This window comes from Macrotis lagotis, chromosome 2, assembly GCF_037893015.1.
Source record: "Macrotis lagotis isolate mMagLag1 chromosome 2, bilby.v1.9.chrom.fasta, whole genome shotgun sequence".
NCBI lineage: Eukaryota > Metazoa > Chordata > Mammalia > Peramelemorphia > Peramelidae > Macrotis > Macrotis lagotis.
Genome location: NC_133659.1, coordinates 146,739,356 through 146,765,145, shown reverse-complemented (window position 1 = coordinate 146,765,145; position 25,790 = coordinate 146,739,356). Strand labels below are relative to the sequence as shown.

The 25,790-nt window shown below is 36.1% G+C and overlaps 1 protein-coding gene across 1 annotated transcript in view; it reads left to right on the top strand.

Annotated features, from left to right (window-relative positions):
- The window catches only part of GPR137B (G protein-coupled receptor 137B), a 105,917-nt gene that overhangs the window by 30,724 nt on the left and 49,403 nt on the right, over positions 1-25,790 (top strand). The window lies entirely within an intron of this gene.

The window sequence follows — 25,790 nt, the reverse complement described above, 5'->3', positions numbered from 1 at the left end:
AAATCAGAAGAGTTTTGGTTCCAGCAAGTGTCTTTTCCCTCCTCCATCATTCATTGCATCACTACATGGTGGGACCAGCAGGAGAGGTAGAAGTGGTAGTAGGTGCCATTAAGAAGAAGGAGCTGAGAAGAGAATCAAAGTATGCAAGGCCAAATGAGAGCTGACCCCTTTCCCTTTTCACTCTTTTCTTCCTCCACTAATTCATTTCTCCATTCTGCTGTGTCCCCTACATGAATTCTCCCACCACTGGCTTTTCTTTCCCTGAGGTTGATAATTGAAATAATTGAACAAGGATAAATTGCTAGTAGACTCAATTAGTACAGAGGGTATTTGTCTCTCAAAACTGGACTTATGTAACCAAAAATATCTTCAACTGATGTTATTGGGAGAACAGGGAGGAAAGAGGGAAGAGGAGACTTTGTTGAGGTCAGGTTATTCTGGAATCTAGTGTCTCCTTTGGGCAGTTGCCTTTAAGATTGCCTTTCGTCTCACACTTCCACCACCACTAAACTAGACCTTTGTGAACTGAAATATTGGTAATCCTCTTTTTACAAATGTTCTGTCTTGGTCCTCAGGTCCATAGTTTTACCTCATCTTGTTTTTCCTTAGTTACAGCTGCTCTCTGTCTGCATTTTCAATTCCTCAACCCTCTCCCCCATCCATCCTTCATTCCCACCTTTACCTTCTCCCACACCTCTTCTTGGCTTCTCACCCAACTCCACTTTATAGCTCCTCATTCTCTTATCTTCTCAGAAGTGACTGCAGGTTTTGACAGTTGAGGGGGTGTGGTGAGGACCCCCATTCCTACTGTGAAGTAGATAAGAAAGTTGGAAAGAGAAAAGAGTCCTACTCTAGAGGTATGTTAGTTTAGACAGACATAGAAAACCTGAAATCAGTTCTAGAAACCAATGATTGATTCACTAAAAGAAAATATTGGAGAAAAAGTTAATAATGGAAATTAACCCTAAAAGTGTGTTGTGGTTACTTTTTTGGGAGATCCTGTAAATGTTGAAATTTACCAGCATACTCTCCCCCTATACTTAGTCAAGGAAGATAATTTAAGATAGAACTTGTATACTTAAATATCATAATAAATGGCAATTAAATTCAATACTATTATATTGAAATATTATACTTCAGGTAGAGCTTTTGTTATTATAACTATGCTTTATACTCAATTTTTATTGGTACCTTTTTAAAAACATCACTCTCACTACCACTTCACTTTCTTCCCTGCATAAAATCCTCCCTTGCTACAAAAAAAGACAAATCTCCAGATCTTTGGTTCTATAGTTCTTTGGAAATACCTTTCTACTTAGAGGCAGAACACCAAGAAGAGGGGTATTACTTTATTTGCTCTCACAGAAATTTTTATTTGATCCACACATTATTTGAACCACCCTGCAAGATAGATAGGACAACATTTATTTTACTTGTTTTGCAGATAATGATAGTTAAAATTTATAGAACTTTAAAAAGTAGAAAGCCCCTAAGAGGAGGGTGATACAATCCTCATTTTAAATATAGGAAATCCAATAAACCAAGCTGCCTCTCAGATGAAGGAACTTAGACCTCAAGATTCCAAGTTTCCCCTGAGGTTATGGGACTAACAAGTGCCAGAGCTCATATTAAAAAACTAGATTTTCTGACACCAAGTCAGGTGTGCTTTTCAGTTGTTGATTGGTTTGGGAATCTATCAACCACATAAGACTTTTTTTTAATGGAAAAATATATCTCAAAATTCCAAACCACCTTAGCTAAGCTTTTGAAGCACGATTCATCAGTAAGTTGAGGACTGTTTATACATGGAACCAATATTATTTAGTGCATTTACATATCACCCATTTCCATAATGACTTTTTATCCCAAATGACTCAGTAAGAATAAGGAGAGAGGGGAAAAATATGTTAGTAGACATAACAAATATCCAAGTCCTAGAATATAGAATTTGAGAAGACAAAATCTCTTGTATTAAGAAATTCTTTAAAATGACTAGAGAAATGCATATAAGAACATCAGGGAAACACATATATATGAGGAAGCCAGTGAACATGAAACCATCCCTGTGACTGAGGCTACCATTGAGCTCATCTCAGAGAGAAGCAACTCTTAGTTTATCTTCTGAATCTGAACAATCCTAGTCCCCATTCAGGTTTCTCTGGTTTAAAACTGGACTGATGCTGAAAGACCAGTCCTGTCTTCTATACTAGATAGGTATGTATGTCTGACAAGTTGAGGAGGAGGCTGTTCATAGAAAGGACTGCTGAGGCCAGCTATCATTTGCTGAGGAGAGTGAGACACAGGATGGAAGTTTATCAGAATGAAAAGCCTAGGGCATACCATGTTTCATTACTATATCCAGGTGATATCAGAGGATAGGACTTCACAGACTGAAGAAAATGGCATTCCATGATTTTTGTTGTTGTTGTTGAGTCATTTTAGTCATGAACAACTCTCTGTGATACCATTTTGGGGTTTTCTCAATAAAGATATTCAAGTGGTTTGCCATTTCCTGCTCCAGCTCATTTTACAGATGAGGAAACCAAGGCAAACGGTGTTCAGTAGTGATTTGACCAGGGTTAGCCTCCACCTATCATTTTTTGGGTAAGGTTTTCCCCCCAACCTCCTTCCCTTCCCTCTTCCCCCCATCTCCCAAAGAAGGCAGTTTGATAATTTTTATTGTTTTCATGCTATAATTGATCAAAATTGAATGTGTTAAGAGAAAAATCATATCCTTGAGGAAAAAATAGTTATGTTGTACATAAGACAACTTTTTTTTTAATTGAAGGTAATAGTCTTTGGTTTTTGTTTAAACTCCAGGGTTACACCCCTAGAAAGCATCTAAGGCCTGATTTGAACTCAGGAAGGTGAGTCTTCCTGATTCCAAGTTCAGTGTTCTAATCATTGTACCACCTACCTATCCCTTTGACATATTTCCTTAAATTACAGAAACAAATTTATTTTATTTTATTGTATTGTATTGTATTGTATTTCTGTCCCACCTTCATTTTTACATATAGCTTAGGATCCTTAAAAAACCTACTTTTGCAGTTTTTCCAAAGGCAATCTAATTTTCCTCCCTTCCACTTCAATCCAGGGCCCAGCTCATCATACATTTGCACTGTATGCCCAAGATACTTGCACTGATAAACCAATTCCATAGGTTGTCCAATTGAATTTCGTGGTAGATAACTAGATAGCTAGATTAATCATTAATTTTATGCTAATCACTGGGCATATAAATACAAGCAATCATGGTAGTCACTTTGCTTATATTCATAGGGGAAGACAACACACAAAGGGGATCTGAGAAGCAAGGGAATGGGGGGGGGGGTCTGAAGATTGCTGGTAAAAATGTAGAGATGGCCAGAAAGTGGATGGAACCAGATAGGAAATTATAGTAGGATGTATAATATTTATAGTGAGGACAGTATGGTCTTTATCTACTTGGTTCTTCCTGTAGGTGTAGTTAGACCAAATTATTATGTGATTATAGGTATTATTTCAATGCTGTAATATTCATGATACTGTGTAAGCAGCACAGTAATATGCCTAACAAAAGTTTTTGGAGGACTTCAGTCTCAAACAAATGCACAGAGTTCAGTAGAGATTGCTTATAGTTATTTGCTATTAAAAATAAAATAGCTAATGAATTTTTGTAAAGCTCTGGGTATTATGTGAATAGGTCTTTTTTTCCATTTATTGATATCTTTCAATAAAGTTCTTTGTAATGGACTTAGTTTCAGAAGGTGTGATCAGTTTTATGACTCTTACTGAATCTTTCCAAATTGATCTCCAAATGTTTGTTGTACTCAGCAATTCTATCAACACTTGTATGAATGATTGTTACCTTGTAGTCCTACCAATATATTTCATTTTTTTCTATCTTTGTCATTCTTGTAAGTATAAAGTGATATTTTTACATAGCTTTGATATTCATTTCTTTGATTGTTAGGAAATATGGTCATTTTATATTTTTAACAGTTTAGAATATCTGTTGATGTTTTTTGTTCCATTGAAGAATGTCTTACTGAGTAACATCTTACAGTTTTACAGAAGTTCTGAATGTCGGAGCTTTAATTGATATATTTACTGAATATTTTACCTCAATCTGTTTCCCTTTATCTTTATATTTATTGTTTTTTTGTTAGTAAAGTCTTTCGTACAAGATAATAATTGCTGAAAATTTCTTCCTCTTGTTTGACTTATAAGAATATCTTCTCTAAAATTGGAACAAATATTATTCTAGTTTTTCCATTTTATTGGATAATTCAGTCCCTTACATTTAGTGTTACAAAATTCAGTCTTCAAAGTCTTTTTGTACTATTTCTGTTATTAATTTAAACTTAACAGAACCACAAAACCCATAATTTTTCTGTCAAATTAATAACTAAGTAAGTTTTTTTAACTTGGACTTCCTCTTATTCAAAGATAAGAGCACAGTTTAGGGATTACTCCTCTCTTGTTCCCCTTCTATTTCTTCACTTTTTCTCTTTCCCTGAAACACCTTTATAAAACTCTTATTAGATTTAGTGATTTAGTCAGATCAGTTCTGTGAGTGGTCTTTCATTGTTTGCAACAAGTTTATCTTGTTTTTAATTGCTTTGAGTATTTTTCTTTTTTGACTGGTTGATAAATGTTGGAATACTTACTTGAAGCTACATATCACTTTATGCAAATCTTTCATATGTGTATTTCTTGCTTTGAAACTGTGTAATATTAATTATTGACTTCTGTATGATTCTTAATATTTTATATATGGTGTTCAGTTTTCTCCATTTGTCCTTGTTTTCCTTGAGAAGTCATCTGTGATACTGATTAATAATTCCAAAGTAAGTAACTGTTGAGCTTTACATATTTTCTCCTTAATATTATAATATAAATGTTTAACCATAATATATCCCAGATTTAAATTTTATGGTTTTCCTTTTTCTTGGTTCAAAAATCTGTGGGGTTTGTTTTTATTTCATATCAGACAGCTTGTTTTGCTCATTTTTGGAAGTTTTTTCCTTTGATCTCAAGGAATATTGGAATTCCTTGTCTTCTTTTTTTCTAAATTACTTGGGATGATAACAGTACTGACACTTTAGCATTTTAACTGATCCTCCAGTTCTGTAATTTGATTATGTATGTTCTCCAGATCTTTGGGTAATTCATTGGTTTTTCTGCACCCAGTTTATCTTCATTCTTCGAACTACAAAGTCTGTGGTTGGTTGACACTTTTGATCTTGAAAATTTCCTATCAGTTTGGTCTTTTTCATACTTATCTCCTTCTAATCTTTTCCTTAAAGCTTGTTGAAGCTTTCAATTAGCTGTTAAAGCTAATTGAAGTATATCCCATGATGGTTAAACTTTATTTTTTTTTAATTTTGTTTGGCAATCATTTATCATACATTTTTATGAACAAAGTGCTGGACTAAGCCCTGAAGATACAAAGACAAAAATCAGTCTTCATGGAACTTACATTCTCTTGGAAGAACTTTTGGTCATTTTCTTGCCAGTGAAAATGATGACTTGACTTTCTTTCTTTTTTTTTTCAGTTTTTTGCAAGGCAAATGGGGTTATGTGGCTTGCCCAAGGCCACACAGCTAGGTAATTATTAAGTGTCTGAGACCGGATTTGAACCCAGGTACTCCTGACTCCAAGGCCGGTGCTTTATCCACTACACCACCTAGCCACCCCAATGATTTAACTTTCAAAAAAAATTTTATTTAGATTTTATTTAGAAATTTCTCAGAATTTCTTTTATTATTACCTTTTTCATATGAAATTGTTTCTATCATTTTAGATAATTTAGCTGCTCTGTAGTTTGTGTTTTTTAAATTTGTGTTAAAATTCTCTTTGTTGATTTTCTAATTTGTATTTTTGTGTTTTTTAAATATATGGAACTGCTGTTCTATGTATTGTTTTTCATTATTAGTTTGAAAGCAGGCTTTCTTTATTTCCCCAGGTCTTAGCACACTACCTTGCAAAGTACTACTACCTTCATTTATATATATGTTGACTCTTTTTTGAGGGGCATGTGAAGAACCTGGCTAACTTCAGAGCTCTTATTTTGCCATCTTATTACTATTTCTTTTCTTTTTTTTTTTTTTTTTGCAAGGCAATGGGGTTAAGTGGCTTGCCCAAGGCCACATGGCTAGGTAACTATTAAGTGTCTGAGACTAGATTTGAAGCCAGGTACTCCTGACTCCAGAGCCGGTGCTTTATCCACTGTGCCACCTAGCCGCCCATCTTATTACTATTTCTAAGAAAAAAGTATTATCAAAGATGAAACTTAAAAGAAGAGTTTACTTTCAAAAGAAAGGTAGGGACTAATCCAAACATAATCTACTGAGAGTTCTTTGTTATATCTTGCTCAAAGATTGTAAGATGGATTAGATGACCTTTTGGAGGTTCCTATGATTTTTGTGATATCATATAAATCAAGGATATTTTGCCTCTAGGATAAACTGAAAATTCTGAATCTGGCATTTTAAGCTCTACACAGTCTGACCTTATTTTTATTTCATTTTTTTTCCCTTTAAGCACTCCCAATTCCAGTTAAAGTGGCCTGCTAGTCTTTCCCTCGTTCCAATGTGCCATCTTCCAACTTTAACCTTTGTATATTCCATATCTGGAATGATGAAGTTTATATTTTCTCACTTCTACCTCATATCCTCAACTCAGGTGCTACATCCTTCTATTTAAGGCATTTCCTGATTCTCCAACAATTAGCACTGTCTCACTCTTAACATTTTGCATATACTTTGTATTTAGATGTTCTTTGTATATGTTGAATTTCCCTAGTGGAATAAAGCTTCTTGAGGATAGGAACTAATTTTCTCTTGGTATACTTAGCAGCATCTAGCCCAGTGACTTAAAAAAAATGCAGGCACTTAATACATATTTCTTAAATTTAATTAAATTGAAGTTTTGAAAATAAGTTTCCCTATGTCCTTTTCCTTTTTTCTTCCTTCTTTTATTTTTTCCTTTCTTTTTTTCTTCTCCATTGAGAAAGCTCCTATTATCAGTATAAATCAGTGCCTTCACTAGAATAAGGGGTCCATGTATAATTATCAGGGAGTGTATGAACCTGGATGAAGAAAGGTTTATATCTTCATATTGATATTATTGATTTTCTTTGTAATTCTATGTATTATATTTTATTTAAAACTATTATTCTGATAAGGGGATCATAGGCTTCATCAGATTGCTACCAAAGTAGAGCCTCACAGAGGGTGGACACTCTGGTCTTTGAGAATTGCCTGGAGCATTGAGAATTTAAATGATTTGTTCACAGCAGCTCTGTCAGTGTCTGTCTAAGGAGAACCTTTTATAAACAGTGGTCTTCTTGACTAAGCAAGTTCAGCTCTCTCTCCCTATGCAACACTGGCTGTCCTTTTATAAGTATTATCAGCAAAGCTACAATTCAAAACCAAATAATCCAACAGATAGTTAAAAGACTTAGAGTTAGAAAAATACTTTTATAACATTCTCATCAATGTTCTTACTATAAGAAGCTACATGATATGGTAGAGAGATGGATTTGGAGACAGAAAGCCCATATTTGTATCCAGCCCTGTCATCTGTGAGACCTTAGGCAAGACACTGGGCACATCCTCTGTAAAATGGATAGGGTGGATATTTAAAATCTTTTCAAGCTTTAGAATTCTTTCTATTGAATCCTGGGGTATAAACTCAAGAAGAGGGTCAATGAAAAGAATATATAATATACTGATATCCTCAAGTTACACAGTTCTATTTTTGGTTAGAGATATGAGGTTCCCTCAAGATTTCCTCTTTCTGGAAAAAAAAAACAATTATCATAGATAGGGAAAGTGTGGAGGAGGAGAAGGGAGCACTAATGAGAAACCAATCCTCTACAACCACAACAGACATTAAGCACTTCAATATGCAGAGTATTTTACTAGGTGTAAATGTGTGTAGGGGGACACTACTTCAAAGATTAAATAAAACTTTTTTCTCACTGAGCTTATAGTTTAGTATAGTATAATATCAAAACAGATAGCTACAGCTATTTTGTGCCTTAGGCTCAATGAGCAGTTGAGTATGGAATGAGAGGTTAGATTGTTACTAATTGAGATTAGATATTAGAGTGGGCATATTTATCAGAATCATTTTTATGGAAGAGATGACATTTAGGTTTCAATGGGTAGGTAGAAATTCAACTGTTAAAGAGGAAAGAAGGAAGACAGATATTTCAGGCATAGTGAATATTTTTTAAAAATATATTTTATTGATGTCTTATTTTTATATCACAGTCATTTCTGAAATAACATACACCTGTACATACATATTCTAAATTGAACCTCATTGAATAATATATACATGCCTCTGCCCCAAATTTCCTCCCCTTCTCTAGAATAGGATGAAGGTTAGTCCATTTCATCCTTTTTTCTTTAAGATCATTATTGCTTTTCAGTCACTCAGAGTTCAGCTTCTTTTTAATGATCTTTTTATTTACATCATTGTAGGTATTAGGCATATTTTCAGGAAATGTTTGAAAAGAAGCATGAAAATTCGGGGCTTGTTTGAAGTAGATTTGTGAGTCAGTTTCATGAGAAGGCATAGAGGAGAATAATATAAGATAAAGCAGGAAAGATATCCTACCTTTTTTTTTCAGAAAAAAATTATATCTTTTTTTTCTTTTGCATTACCTTAACTTCTAAATGGATCCATCTCCCTTCCCTAGAGTCATCTCTTGTAATAAAAAATAAGAAAAAAGAAATGTCAGGAAAACTAACCAAACACATTAGGCAGATCTGCATATGTATGTGTATTTGTATATGTATATAAAAGTTTTTTTCATACCTACAATTCTCTACCACTGCAAAGAAGTAAGGTACATTTTTAAAAATTTCTTCAATGTGACTAAGCTTGGCCATTAATTGAATGGTTTTCAGTTCCCTGAGGATTTTTGTGGTTTATTCTTTCCATTTACACAGCTGCAGCCAGCCAATGTGACATCTTACTTTAGTTCTTTATTTTTGTGTCCCTCCTTCCTTTCTGGGACTGAGGGCATAGTTGTTGGTGTTCTATTGCATCTGCAACCCCATGGAAAGGGAGAGCAATGAATGGCTTGCATAGCAATTGCCTGGTCTTGATGAGTCTAGATTCTGACTTGAAAAGAAGGAAAAATTTAATAATTAACCCAAATTTCCAGTCTTTGCAAGTTATCTTTCTGTTGTCTCCTCCTCCCCTTATTTCTTAATATACATCCAGATTGTTATAGTATTCTTGAGCTCTTAAGAAGCAGAAGTGCTAGATTAGCTGAAATTTACCACTGATGCTTTCTAATTCATTATTTCTTAGTAAATGAAGATAAGAATCTCAAAGATTGTTAGGTATTTAACTCTATTCAAATAGTTCTCACTGATAGATGAAAATTGCCAGAATTGGCAGATAAACTTGGACTCAGATGCTTAGGTCAGTCTTGTTTTGGAAGGAAGTGACAATAATAACAACTAGTATTTAAAGTCAATAAACATTTATTAAGTGCCTCTCTATACCAGAGATTTGCTAAATAATGGGAATTCAAAGAAAGGTAAAAGATAGTGTCTGCTCACAATGTAATGGGAGAGGCAACATGTAAACAACTATGTACAAATAAGCTATAAACAGGATAAATTGGAATTAATAAAAAGAGGGAAAATACTAAAATAAGGGGATTTGGGAAAGATCACCTGTGGATGGGAAGGTTTTAGTGGGCCATGAAAGAAGCCAAGGAAGCCAGGAGCCAGAGATGAGAAGACATGGGAGGAAGCTGGGGAAAATTTCAAGAGTTAGGAGATGGACTGTCTCATTGGAGAAACAGCAGAGGCCAGTGTCACTTGATTGCAAAAATGAAGGAATGGGGGTACAGGTTTATGAAATATTTTGAATTACAGGATTTTATATTTGGTCCTGGAGGTGATAAAGAGTCACGAGTTTATTGACGTGCTGCATCTTAATAGAAACCAGAGATTCCAAAAGCAGAAGTGAGGAAGATGACACTCTTTAAGTATGGGAGAAATGTTGTGCAAAGGAATGGAGAATGGAGATGGAAGGTTGTATATGAGGAATCACAATGAGGCCAGTTTGATACATCAAGTCCCTAGGGAGAGATAATGTATATTTAGCTTGGAAAGATAGATTGGGACCAGATTGTGAAGGACTCTTTTTGGTAGAGACAATGAATCTTTTTAAGCAGAAAAGTAATACTATTAAAGACCTAAACTTTAGGATTATCAGTTTGGCAGCTGGTTAAAGGGTGGATTGGAGAGGAAAGAATTGAGGCAGGTAGACTAGTTAGGAGTCTATTGCAAGAATCCAGGTGAGAGGTCAATGAGAACCTGACTAGGCTGGTATAAAATAAAGCTGATAATGATAATAATGATGATGAGAGGGAGGCTGGCCAACATTTATACATCACTTACTATCTGCTTGGCACTATGCTAAACACTTTACAAATAATATTTCATAGGATCCTCAAAACAGCTCTGGGAGGTAGATTCTATTATTAACTTCACTTTATAGATGAAAAAAACTGAGGCAGCCAGAGGTTGAATGATTCACCCAGGATCATACAGATAAAGCTCAAGTTTAACTTTTCCTAACTCTAGGCTCTCTTCTAGTTGCCATATAGAAGGAGAAAGACAAGTTCAAGATAAAATAGACAAGACCTAACAACTGATTAAATATGGGGAAAGGTAAAGGAAACGGAAAAGAATCAATGAATGAAAAAAGCTTACTAATGTACTGAGCACTATGATAGAAATACAAATACAGCTAACAATTCCTTAATTATTATCAAGCCCTCAAGGAGCTTATATTCTAATAGAGATAGGTTATTTACAAAAGGGAGCTAGAAAGCTGTGGGTGATCCAGGTTAGGCAACATGAGTTGGAAATGGTCAGGACAGTAACATGTTGACCTAGTCCCAGATAAGAAAAGATAAAAACGAACCTCTAGGAGCCCAGAGACCTATGGTTAGAGTTCCAGTGCTAATGGGAAGGGAATGGGAAAGTCAGCCAAAGGGCAGGTGGCATGATTTGAAAATGGTCAGAAAGTGGCATGGAAGTCTGGATTTTGGTGAGAAAAGTTAAAGACTGACCTTGTGTATTTGGATGGCTGGAAGGATATGGAGTCCACAAGAAAGACAGGAAACGTGCCTATGATTGCCAGATTCAGGCAGCTAAGTATAGTGGAAAGATCAATAGCTTTGGAATCGCAAAAATCTAGGTTTCTGTCCTGCTTTTGACACATTCTAACTGTGTGTTCATGGGTAAGTCTTTTGACATTTCAGTACCTCAGGGAGTTCTGCAAGCCAATGTGTCACTCATGATTTGGTGATTGCATTTGTGAAGGGAGGTCCCATACCTTGGATGACCCACCCTTATAAATGTACAAGTCCAGCCTCCTCCCTTCTCCCAAACAAGAGTAAAATAAATGCATTATGCTGAGATTGGGGGAGATACAGAAATAATCAAATCATGGCCTCAAGGAGTTAGTAAAGATTTTAGAGAATTTAGCAAAATCTAGTTGCCAAGATTTTTGAGATTTATAAATCAAAATGAATAAGGTCCATAATTTAGAAATACAATACTGCTAAATATCTTGACTTCTTGAACATTTAAGCAAGCCCCTATTTCTTGAGTCCCCTTTCACCATCTTATATACTGTGAGGAGTTTTGATTTCCAAGCTGGTCCATATTGAAAGAAGAGGAAAAGCCTCACTGTAATGTTCATTTTAAAAGGGATTTCATAGTTTAAAGTAGAAAAAAAACAGCATTGTTTAATCCCTCTTCCCCATTACATTGGGCTTACATAGGCCAATTGGGGGATATCCACCAGTTCTGTCTTAAATTCACCAAACAAGGAACTGTCATACCCCAAATTAAGTTTTAAATAATTAAAATAGATCATTGCAAAAGTCACCCAGTCTCCAAATCAGTGACAGTAATTATGATTGGACTTTTCTAAGAAATCAAAGGGAACTTTCTAGTTTCCAGAGCTTAGCACAGTGCTTGAGTCCAAGGAAGCACTTAATAAATGCTCCTTGAGTGACTAACTGATGGAAAAGATAAACCCCTCCTTTCTTTTTTTTTTTGTTTTTTTTTGCAAGGCAGTGGGGTTAAGTGGCTTGTCCAAGGCCACATGGCTAGGTAATTATTAAGTGTCATAGACTGGATTTGAACTCAGGTACTCCAAGGCCAGTACTCTATCCACTGCACCACCTAGCCGCCCCTACCCCCTCCTTTCCAAAGGGATTGAAGACCCTCTCATTAGGTTTTTTTTTTTTAAATTTCTTTTAGCTTTAATATACTTTGTGAAAGGGAAAATGATTCAAATCCTGTCTCTGATATTGTCTATATGTGACTTTGGGCAAATCATTTCTCATTTTCTCAAATGAAAAATGGAGCTGTTGGATTTAGATGGTGTCTGTGGTCCCTTCCAATTCTTGATGCTGGATGGGAGAGGGACAGATTCAAACATCTATAACAACTCAGGATATACCATCCTGGTTGTAATTCTGGCCTAAGACCTTGTTGGAAAAACCATGGTAAAAAAAAATAGAGAGTTTTTTTGAGCAATTTGTAGGTTCTAAAGTTGAGAAAGGAAGAATTTCTTAGGCTCTTATTGCTTCTGGGCAATCTTTTTATTCATTTCTTAGTTGATTTCCTGTTGCATTCACTACTACAACTGTATCAAACCTCTACACTTCCCAACTCTGTCTTATCCAGCAGCCTTATTTGTAGCAGATGATTTCACCTTTACTAAGATCAAGGCCATTCAATGGAAACTTTCTTAATATCCTATCACCCTACTTGAATTCTACAATTCTTTCCTTCTTTCATAACACAAAGGATGAGATGTAGCTAATTCCTCTACCTGTCTCCTTGATTGTATCACCTCCCACCTCCTCTTAAAACTTTCCAATATATTTTTCTTTTGTTTCTTCATTTTTAATCCTCTCTACTTGAAGGAGCTCAGTGTATAGACCACTGGACTTGAAATCAGGAAGAAATTGACTTCCTGAGTTCAGATGAAATCTAGATTTTTGTCTTTGGGCAAGTCACTTAACCCTGTTTGCCTAAGTTTCCTCATCTATAAAATGAGCTGGAGAAGAAAATGGCAAACAATTCCAGTAGCTTTGCCAAGAAAACCCCAAAATGGTGTCAGGGAGGGTTGACCATGACTGAAATGTCTCAAAAACAAAACCTTGTTTCTCCCCCAACCCACAAACATACACTGATCTTTTCAGGATCTAAGTAATACTACTTACTAGGCATTGACTTCATTTGTCGACACTACCTTTTTGTAGGCTGGCCACCCTGGGTCTCACTCCTCTTTTATTGTTTGGCTTTCTCTCTAAATCCTCCTTCAACCCCCTTTCTCCTGGGGGAGTCATTTCCTTTCAAACTGGCCTCCCAGAAAAAGAGATAATGACTGCTGAGCTCACCAGGCTGTTGCTCCTACAGCATCACTGACTCATTTTGATGCCAAAAATAACCCCAGTGAATTTTTCTCTTTGCTTTTGAGAAGTTGTTAAAAATAAATCAATAACTCTCTCTGTGTATGCTATGAAGAAAAAAGCCCCAGCCAAAAATTTCTTTTGGAAGATAAAGCAGTTTTTCAATCTTCCCTTCTCAGCTCTTTACTTATCTATCCTTCCTACTCAATTCAACATTCATCAATACAACAAAAGCAGTTTATCGAATTGGTTTACCTATAGCTTGATCACATTTAGCTGAGTTAAGAAGTAAAGTAAAACTTTTAAAGAAAAGGTAAATGTCTCTCAAGCTAATTACATTTAAAATAAAAATAATTCTCCTATCACCTGGAAATAATTTTTGATTCTTCTTTCTTTTAGTTCCAAACTGCTGAAAAGGATGATTTAAATTTGTTAGATTTATTTGCTCATCATCCACTCCTTCCTTATTTCATTGAAATTTGGCTTTTGTCCCTGTACTCCCATGACCCTTCTTTGTCTCTCTGTCTCTGTCTGTCTGTCTGTCTCTGTCTCTCTCTCTCTCTCTCTCTCTCTCTCTCTCTCTCTCTCTCTCTCGTCATAGATATGTATTTTTTTCTTAATAATTTCATCAGTCTGAAAAAAAAATATATAGGAGAGCAATACCCGTGACTTAGGAAAGTGTTAGTACCACTGTATACTGCCCTGGTCAGACCACATTTGGATTGTGTCCTGTTCTGGGTACCATATTTTAGGAAAGGGATAGCTAAGCTGGAGAGTGACCAGAAGAAACAACCAGGACTGTGAAGACACTGGAGAATTAGTCATATGGAAATCCCTTGAAGAAACAAGGATGTTTAACTTTAACAGTAGTCTTGAAAAGAGATAGGAATATAGGGTAGTAGTCCTCAATTATATGAATGGCTGTTCTTATGGAAAAGGTTCAGTTTGTCCCTCTGGGACATAATTAGGAACTGAGGAATTTACAAAGTGGTCCCTTTAATGACCCAGAGAAACTTCTTAACAATTTAGAGACCTTTGCAAAACTGGAGTGAGCTTCCTCTGGAAGTAGTAAGTTAATCCTCACTGAGGTTTGTAAGCAAGGCTGGTCATGTATATTATAGAATTCTTGTTCAGGAACTGGTTGGATTTGATAGCCACTGAGGTCACTTTCAAGGGTGCTGGACTTGGAGTCAAGAAGATCTGAGTTCAAATGTGACTTCAGAAATTTACCAGCTATATGACCATGGGCGAGTTAGTTAACTCCTATTTGCTTCAGTTCCTCATCTGTAAAACGGGAAAACATTGGGGAAGGAAATGGCAAACCACTCCAGTATCTTTGCCAGGAAAACCCCCATGGGGTGTTGTTGAGTTAGACACGAATGAAAAACAACATCTTTCTATCACATCTTTTTTCATTTCAGTTCCTCCTATACATTGAAGGTAATTCAACCTTCTTACTAGTCCCCAGCACATTCTCTGAGGCAAGACTGGGTTAGCTTGCCCATGTGGTGACTTGACTTCTCAAAAAAAAAAAACAAAACCAAAACCCTGTTTTCCCTCACAATGCCTGAAATTTTCCACTTGTTTTTATTTGACTTTATATAATTCTGGCAATAAGATTAATTTGTATTAAACACTTAGGACCTCCACTTCCTTTTTTCCCCACCTCAAAGTGGCTTCTTACTTTATCACTTACCCTATTACTTAAACTGATCCCTCCAGATTGAAAAATCTAAATGACTTCTTAATCCTCATCTTCTTTACCTCTCTGCTGCATTTGACAATGATGACTATGCTCTTTTTCTAGATAGCTCTCCCCTGTGGGTTTTCTGAATGCTATTCTCTCCTGTTTCTCCTAGCTGTCTCATAGTCCTTTTGAATCTCATTTGCTGATTTATTAGCCACGTTGCACCCACTAACTTATGGATGTACACCTGGCTCTGTCCTGGCCTCACTTCTCTTTTTCTTCTATATTATTTCACTTGCTGGCTTCATTAATATTCAAATTTGAACACATAATTTGAACCCCAAACAGATCTGCCTATCTAGCCCTAGTCTCTCATCACCAGTCCCACATCACCAACAGCCTTAAGACCTTTGAATCAGATGTTCTATAGGCATCAAATATTCAACAATCCAAAACTTAACATAATATCTATCTTTCTCCCCTACATCTACTCTCCTTCCAAACTTTCCAAATATCATTGTGGACCTATGATCCTTAAAGTCATTTAATTTCACAACTTCATCGGGACACCTCTCTTGAACTCACTATATATATCTCCTCATATAGCCACCACACTATTCTAATTTTGACTCTCACCACCCTCTCACCTGGTCATTTGCAATAGCTTCCTATTAGATCTCCTTGCCTCCACCTTCTCCCCACTCCAGGCCCTCCTACACACAACTGCCAAAGTGATTTTCCTAAAATGCATGTCTGATCATGCCACCTTCCTACTCAATAAACTCCACTGGCTCCCTATTGCCTTACAGATGAAATATAAACTTGTTTAATTATCTAAAACTCTTAAAAACCCGACCTTTTCTACCTTTTTAGTCTGAACACTTAACTTCTCTCTTCACTTTCTACAATCTAGTCATACTGACCTGCTCACTGATCCATCACACTGTGCTGCATCTCAGTTCCTTTGCATTAGCTGAAATGTACTCTCCCCTTCTCCCCACCTCCCCCCATCTTAGCTTTGCCTCTTGACATTCCTAATTTCTGTCAAGAAATTCAATTCAATTCAATTCAATTCAGTTCAATTCAAGAGCCAATTTCTTCATGAAGCCTTTTCTGATCTCACTCTTTGCCATTACCCTTCCCTCACCCCCCCCATGAATTCATTTTGTATGTATTCTGTTGCTGTATGTGCATATAATATTTCCTGTTAGAATGTAATCTCCTTGAGGTTAGGTTCTGTTTCATTTCTGTCTTTTTATCAGAAGTGCTTAGCAGAGTCCCTAGAACAGGCTAAATAATTAAAGTGGAATGATTTTTCAATTTCAAAGACTTCTGGGAGGTTTATAGTTATTTTAAATGTATATGTTGCCTCCCCCTATAAAATAAAGTCTCTTTAGGAGTAGGGACTGGTTCATTTCTGGTTTCTATATCCTCAGTATCCAACACAATTCCAAGTACATAATAGATCCTTAATAAATACTTGTTGATTGATTGACCCAATTCTTATTGTTACGTTTGTCTTAATCAGATTTCTTTCTCTTACCTAGTTAAGATGATTTGTATCAAGGAGATAGGTGTTTTTATGTAGGGTAAAAGAAGGAGGTGATTTCTGAGTGATCTGGGCAGGATACCTACTACCCTGGGTCTTAGTGCCATAGTATTATGAATACTCTGGTTTAGTTACAATACAATTTAAATAAATTTAAATGCATTTTTGTGTACTAGTCTGGTAACCCTGTAGCCCCCCTACCCCCCCACATGATTTCTATAAGTAAATGCATTCAGAGTTCCAAACAAACTACATTCTAACTAATTTTTGGAAGACAATTGATTTCAAAGTTAGAAGTTGCTTGTATTTGACCTTTAATCACTTATAAGGACTGAGTTATTTCTTCAGTATTGTTGGATTTTTGTTTCTTTCATTGTGTGCAAGTTTAATTTGATTGAAAAAGAAATTTAAACTAAATACTGAAAATAGCAATCAGAATACTATGAAATATAAAAAAATAATTCTCTTTGTCTAACTCCTCCCCTTCAGAGGTAGGACTCTAATCTTTCCTCTCTTTTTGGAATTCTTGCTGATGTCAGTAAAGGGCAAATATAGACTATTCAAAAGAGATCTGGGAGACTGATAAGAGATTGCCTGGTGGCCCATAGAGGAGAAATTAGTCCCAAGGGACTCAAATGCAGTTCTATGAACTAATCAATCCTTAATGAGGTCAGTGAGAACCTAGTCATCCATCAAGTGAAAAGAGCATTTTATTTTATTTTATTTTATTTTATTTTATTTATTTATTGCTTTTAGGTTTTTGCAAGGCAAATGGGGTTAAGTGGCTTGCCCAAGGCCACACAGCTAGGTAATTATTAAGTGTCTGAGGGGGATTTGAACTCAGGCACTCCTGACTCCAGGGCCAGTGTTCTATCCACTGCGCCACCTAGCCGCCCCCATTTTATTTTTTTAAAAGATTCATTACCAAACTTTGATACCTTTTTCTTTTCAAAGATAAAAATGGCAAAATAAAGAGATTTGATTTTGTTAATGCTGTGATTGGAAAATTCAGAAAATGTAAATAGACTTGCTAGACAGAAATAGAATCTCTAAGACATTTTGATTAGTTAGTTGAATGGATGAAATACTAGTGAGAAATTATAACTATGAAAAGTGAATAATGCTCTGCATGAGGAAGGATTTGTGTTTTTTAAAAGAAATTACTCTTTTTATTCTGAAGCTTTCATCTTGTTTCTCCATCCTGTAGTTAAAATCAAGCAAATTTAACATTAGGCTACCACTTTATCTAGAACTTTCATCTTTTCCCAGAAAAGGAATGTGGCCTTCTGATGAAATCATTTGGGGCTTTGTTTGGATTCTTTTGATGACTTCTAAACCTTTATGCTATTAGACCCTTCCACAGGATGGTGGGAACACAGGTCCTTTGTAATGAAATTGCAGAATAAATCTGGAGGTTGCACTTAATTTTCAATATTTTACTTGATCTATATGTATCCATTTTCTCCTTAAGACATTTTATTCCATGTCAAGGGTTACAGCTCATAAATATGGCCCCTAATAGCTGCTTTTCACTACTAAATATTTGTTGACTAAAGATAAGACTCTTTCAGTTTCCCAGGATAAAGTATTGAATCCAGGCTGAACTTTGATGGGGTCCTGAGGTATCACTTCCTAATCTAGCCTAATCAACTGCTAAACATATTAGGATGGAACAGTAAAAACAGAAATAGCTCTTGAAAAGGGATTGTAAGAGGGTTTTCTTTTTAATTTTTTCCCAGTGGTAGAGAAAGATGGGAAAGAGTAAAAAGTAAGATTTGATCATTAAAAATAAGAAAAAAGTTAAAATAATTATGCAAAAGAATTAGAAGAACAAAGATACAGATCTCTTCTGAATTTTTGTTGTTGCTGAGTCATTTTGATTATGTCTGATTCATCACTCCATTTGAAGTCATGATGTTGGAGTAGTTAACATTTCTTTTTTCAATTCATTTTAGAGTTGGCAAACAGGGTCAAGTGGCTTGCCCAGGGTCACAGTTAATAAGTATCTGAAGTCATATTTGAATTCAGGTCTTCCTGATTCCAGGCCTATGCTACCTAACTGCCCTTGAGCTAGAAAAAAAAAATTTTAATTTAATGATTTTTTTCTTGATACTTTTGAAAACATTCTGTTTATTTCCAAATATATCCTATTCATCATATTGTCTCCTTTCAAGTCCTGAAGCAGTTTTTTACTTAAATATCTATGACCTTCCATTGAATAACAGTTTTATTTCCAATAGGTTTCAGAGAACATAGGAATTTATGACAAAGATTTTTAAAAGAAAGTTAAGATAAAAAGCAGAACAGCAAACCAACCTATGCATCAACAGTATCTGACAGCATTTGCAATTTTAAATATACAGTCTCTCATCTCTTCATAGAAGGGTGATGGGAGTGCATTTTGCCATTTTAAAATTTTCTATTTTATTTTTATGGGAAGATTTTAAATTTGAAATGCTCATTTCCATTTGCAATGAACTTTTTACAGATCATATAATAATGGTGTCTTTTATATCCCAAAATGACACACCCCAGTGACATACTATTGTTAGTAGAGTGTGGGACTTGAGGTATTTTTTCCTATGGGATTTGCACTGATGACTCAGTGCTTCCCATATGACCAAGAACATTTACAAAATGTATGGCTGAGTTAGGATTGCAATCTAGGACCATAGAACAGAGAAAGGTTAATTGATCTGCTTTGGGACAGAACTTTAAGAACCTGGAGTTTTCTTCAGCATAGTGTTCTAACTAGCTTAGCTAATGATTTATTTCATTCTTCGAGCATCCCACTCTGGTAGTTGGTGTCCTAGAAGTGGTTTGAGTTCCCTGAAGGATATGGCAGCAGAGGGAATGCCTAAACTGATCTAACCAAGCAGGGAGGTGCAACCAGGCTGACCATATGTCTTTTGTCCCAGGACTCTCCTAAGTTCAGAAAGGATTATTGCCAGAATGATGGTCTTGACGAAGTAATGTTTCTGACCATGAAGATTCATGAAGACTAAGGTGTGGAGGGTTATAATAGGTGATCAAGAGAGTAACAACATTTATGAAATCATAGACTGCTAAAATATTTATTTATCTGCTTAGTAGCTTGTATCATGGGTTTTTAGCATTTGAATATTTCTTACATTGCATTTGTGTGACAAAAAAATAAATATTGAGGTGGTGTGTGAGGTTTCAAGTGTATTCTATATTTATGATCCCACTAGTCAACTTCTGTCATTGTAAAGATGAGAAAATGAGTTTTGAAGAAAACTCCAAGATCATGCACTTAGGAAGTAGCAGAAATAAGATTCAGGTCCATATTTTCTAACTCCAGATTTAACATTTTCTCCTATTCCATTTTGCCTTTTAGTCTTCCCATAAACCTAGCATAATGTTGGATACATAATTCAGTTCAATTCAGCAAGTGTCTGGTATACACCAGATGGGGTTTTCTTGGCAAAAACACTTGGAGTGGTTTTGTCATTTCCTTCTCTAGCAAATTGAATGTTAGACACTTATCTAGTTGTGTGAGTCTCCCTTCCTAGAAGCAGGATTTAAGTTCCTTGAGGGCAGGGGCTATTTCATTTGTGTATTTATGTTCCAAAGTACCTCACAATATACCTATGTGACTGTGACTAAGTTATTTAACCTCTTCAAGTCTCAGTTTCCTCATCTATAAAATGATGTGGTTGGACAAGAAGACTGCTAAGGTCCATTTAGTTCTAGATCTATGATTCTATCATCCATCCATCTTTCATGGGGATATTGAGAATTTACAATAATGACTTGAAGTAACTGAGCTAAATTGCCACAAATGTGACCCATGAATCATGGTAAAACATTTCTAAGAGATACTGTGTTTCATTGGCAAAGGCAAGATATATATATTTTGTTAACTCTTTTTTCAGTCTTTGTCTCTCTCTGTCACCTATGAACCTGTGGAATATTATCTCATACATCAAAAGCATCCAGCTGTTAAGCTTGTAAAGATGACTTTGACATTTTCTTGAGTCCATGTTGCATTTCAGTAGTACCACTTTTTAGTCATATATATATATATACATGTACATAAACACACACACACACACACACACACACACACACACTCTTAGGTTCAGTTGCTTGGTAATTTGGCTCCATTTTTACAGGCAGCAAAAGAAACACCGAGGGATGAAATAAACTTTCTTTATGTTGGGTGGTTTGTGGGTGGCTTTCGATCACGCCATCTATCACTATTAACAAAATTAATCTGTCAGCAACAACATTGTTTCTTCAGAATGACTTAGTGGGCAACATAATGTAGCAGATTGGATACTATACTGGAAGTTAGGAAGTTTTTTGTAATGACTCTGGGGGTTTTCTTGGCAATGATACTGGAGTGGTCTGCTCCTTCTCCAGCTCATTTTACAGATGAAGAAACTGAGGCAAATAGGGTTAGGAGATTTGCCTAGGGTCACATAGCTAGCAAGTGTCTGAGGCCAGATTTGTATTCAGGTTTTCCTGAGTCCAAGAAGGCATTCCATCCACTGTACCACCTGCCTGCCCAAATCAGGAAGACCTTGGTTCAAATTCCACATCAGATACTTGCTTATACTCTGGTCAAGTCCTTTAACCTTTCTGGGCCCTTATTTCTTCAGCAACTAAATGAGGTTGGACTTTCTAGGCTCTAAGGTCCCTTCCAGATATAAAACTATATTCCCTAATTCCTACTGGAAGTAAAACTCTGATGGTGATGGAATGCCATGGAGATTTGGGTTAAAAAAAGATAATTCAGGGCACAAGGAACTTTATGATTCCTTAAGAAAAAAAAACAAATTCTTAGTATTTGTCAAATGATCCAGGGGAAGACAACTCAGAGTCATTTATTTCTCCTTCCTGGGGTTCCTTCTGCCTCCTTTTGGTTTGTTTGTTAGCTTTTTATCATTCAATGAACATTTGTGGAGCCCTGACACTGTCTAGGATCCTCTCCTGGATACACCTCTGGAGCAGTATATTGCACTGGAGAAGGAATGACCTTTACCTAGTTTCCCCCATTAAGAACATCATGATAAAAATATTCATCTTCTATCATGCCTGGAATTTTCCTTTCTCTAGAATTTCCTCCCCCTCCTTGTGCCCTTAGTGCCCATTTTGCCTTTGACTGAAGAGTTCTTGAAATTCCACTTTCTCAGTGAAGCCTTCCCTAACAAGCTGACAATCATATAGCAATAACCTCTTCCCTCTTACTGCACCCTGACATATGGCCCACATCCCAACAAACAAAGCCCTTTTGTACTTTCAGACCAGTGCAAAGCTCACACGCATCTTGTGGTCAGTGGGAGCTTGGGCCTCAGATGGGGGTTTCTTCCAAGTTTAGTGCAGTGGACTTGGAAGGGAGGAGATGGGGGAACAATGGAAGAAAGGGGGGAGGTGTCAGGAAACCAGGCTTAGTGACTTTAGGCAAGTCTTTTTCATTTCAGGTCTTAGTATTCCTGCTTCCTGCTCTGTAAAATAAAGGGTTGGATTAAATGGGATCTAACGGCCTTTACAGCTTTGAAATTCTCAACCTGTGGAATATGATTTTTACTTTAGGAGGTCTTTCCTGAAACCCCTTCCCTTCCTGTGCCCAGAGGAAAATAGACTTCTTCAGTCTGAAATTTCCTATAACACTTTGCTTTGGACACTTTTAAACTTAATTCATTTGCCTTTGTCTGTTAATTATTTATGTACTTACATATACAGAACCAACAGGATAGACTTTAAATTCCTTGGGAGCAGAGATGATTTCATATTTATTTTAGTATTCCCACAACCTCATCATACTTGGGACCAAAGGACCACAGATTTAGGTCCAAAAGAAAACTGTTGTAGAAGTGAGCATAGTAAACTCTCTGAATCAGGCTAATTAATCATCCCTTAAATCATGTATGCTTTACTTTTTTACAGGATACTTACATGGCTCCTTAGCATCACCACCAAAAGTCAGTTTTGCTGCTTGTTAGTAGTATTGTTTTTTTCTTTCTTTTAAGGATTAATGGGGAAGGGAGATTGTTAGGTAGCTAGAACTCTAAATCTCTTTTGCTCTTTTATCTTTCATCATCAGCCAAAATTCAAATTGACCTCCATAACATTTGATAATGATCAAACATGTTAAAGGCATTGGGGATTTCAAAGGACTTAAGAAAACATTCTTTCTAGCTAAAAGATTCTGGACCTCAGGCTTATCTCTAAAACCTTAATGTAACAAAATAGAAAAGAAGAGGGTCAATGACCTGGAAATGTATTTTGAAGAAAAGTAGAAAACCAAAAAATTCTCCATAGCTGCTATTTCCTAATTGTATTTCTTTTGTATATACCTATATGTATACAGATTATCTACCCTGATTGAATAAGTGCCCTTTGAAGGAAGGGATTATTCAATTTTTAAATTTTTATCACCATTATCTGTCATAGTGAGTGACTATAGAAGGAATTTACTAAATGCTTGTTGGTTGATTGATTGATTAATAAATTGGCTCTTCTACTTACTATCTGTGTGATGTTGAGCAAGACAACTTTTCTGACTATCAGTTTTCTGACACCCATAAAATGAGAGGATTGAATTAGATAATTTCAGTTTTCTTTTGGACCTAAATCTTTTGGCCCTAAGTACTATGACTAGGTAGTGGGAAAACAAAGGTAAATATGAAATCATCCCTGCTCATTTAAAGGAATTTAAAGTCTATTCTGTGATTTTCTATATGCAGGTACATAAATAATTAACACACAAAAACAAATGAGTTAAGTAGAATAGTATCTAAGGCAAAGAGCTATAGGAAATTTTAGGTTACAGAAATTATTTTCCTTTGGGCACAGGGAGGGAAGGGGTTTCAGGAAAGACCTCATAAAGTAGATATTTGAATTGGGCTTGGAAGGAAGGGAAAAATATAATCAGATGTTGGCTGGGAGGAGTCCTTTCTAGTCTTGGAGAACTCTGAGCAAAGCTCTTAGAGATTGGGAGAGGGCAGGATGAGGATTGGGTGGGTTTCTTGATGGACTGAAATACAAAGTATGTGAAGGGGAATAAATAGGCAAGCTAGAAGTTAATTGAGGAGTTTTTAAAACTGGGGCCAGGAATTGATACTTTATTAAGCAATAAAATGGGAAGGTGCTAAAGATTTTTGACTAGAGTAAAAAAGCATATCATTATGAAAATGCTCAGACAGGACTATAGAAAATATACTGGAGGAAAGACCAGTTAAGAGGTATTACTATATACTGGCTGAGAAGAGATGAGGACTAAAAGTGGGTGCAATGGAAGTGGAGAGGAAGGGGTTTATAAGGGCAAGATTGTAGAGGTAAAATGATATTGCTTGGCATTTGATTGATTTTGTGGCTTAAGAGAATTCTTGTTCAGGTATAAGTTGGCTCCTGGGGACCCCTTTAGCTCTGTGATGGATGACAAGGAAGACAATGATGATTCCAAGTTTTCAGACTTGAGTGTCTGGGAGGATGACATTAATGGAAGGAAGGAAAAAGGGGGGAGGAAGATGGTGCATTTTGCTATTGTTCAGTTCTTTCAGTCATGTCTGACTCTTTGTGACCTCATTTGGATTTTCTTTGCAATGATACTGAAATGGTTTGCCATTTCCTTCTCCAGCTCATTTCCAGATGAGGAAATTGAGGAAAACAGGGACTTGCCCAGGATCACACAGTTACTAAATGTCAGAGACTAGGTTTTTTACTCAGGAAGATGAATTTTCCTGACTCCAGGCAGTGAGATCTCAAAACAGATATTGGAGATGTGGTAGTGATTGTATGAGAAGGTAGACATGAAGCAGTCATCTGCATTCAAGTGATAATTAGGAATAGATTAGTTTACTAAGGAAGAGAGTGAAGAGGTTTAGAGCAGAACTTTGGTGAATACTTAAGTACAGAGAAGTAACGGGAACAGTTAAGGAAGGATTAGAAAATTAAGGGAGATACAGTGTCATGAAAGTCAAGGGAGAGAGGCCATCAAGGGATGATGAGGAGAATGATGATGATGAAAACTTAACATTTATATCGTTTCTATTTGCTAAGCACTTTACAATTATAATTTCATTTGATCTTTACAATAACCCTACGAGGTAGGGGCTGTTCACATTTTACAGATGTGAAAACTGAGGCAGAAGTTAAGTGACTTGCCTAGGGTCACACAGCTAGTAAGTAGTCAGGTCAAATTTGACCTCAGGTCTTCCTGACTACTTCCTGAATTATATTTACTATATCATCTAGCTGAACCAGGATGTTAGATACTAAAGAGAGATTCAGGAAGGTAAAGATAGAAAAAATAAACACAAATTAGATTTGGCAATTAAGTAGTCACTAGTGACCTTGAATAAAGCTGTGCTAGTAGAATAGTAGGGATTGAATCCAGATTAAAAGGGACAAAGGGATAAGAGCTAGTTTTATGATTTTATTAGTCTAAGGAATTTTCAGTGAGGAAAGTTCCTCTAGCAATATAAGTCAGCACCTTTCTTGTAATTCAGAAATGAGGGGACACTTCCAGGGTCATTCAGTCTATATATGTCAGGGTCAGAACTTGAACCCAGGTCTTTCTGGCTTCAAAACCGGTTCTCTATCCATTACAACATGCTGCCTCTTAAAAGAGACATGAATGAGTATTATATTGAAGACTTGATTCCAAGCTGTTGACCAAGAGGATGACACCCACCCGAGACTCTGAACAAATCCCTTTATCCTGTTTTCCTCAAATTCCTCATCTATTAAACTTTTCTGTTCTGCTTTACTTAAACTCCAGGAAAAAAAAAAGAATTAAAGGTCCATAGTTAAAATACCTGTACCATTGGGGAGGGGCATTGTTGGATAGCAACAGCTATAGCCTAAAGAGCAGAGAAGTAGACTGCAATGTCTGTCTAGGAGCATGAGCTCCACTCATGTGTCTTCCCATGGAAGCCTCTGTTGGAAGACCAGAATCAGAGTGAAATGTTTTCACAAAATTTGGGATAATGTTTAGTTAATCATACAAGGAGTAGGGTAGTGAAAAGATGTCAGGCCTAGAGTCAGGAAGACTCATCTGAGTGACCCTGGGCAAGTCACTGAACCCTATTTGCCTCAGTTTCCTCATTTGTCAAATGAGCTGAAGAAGG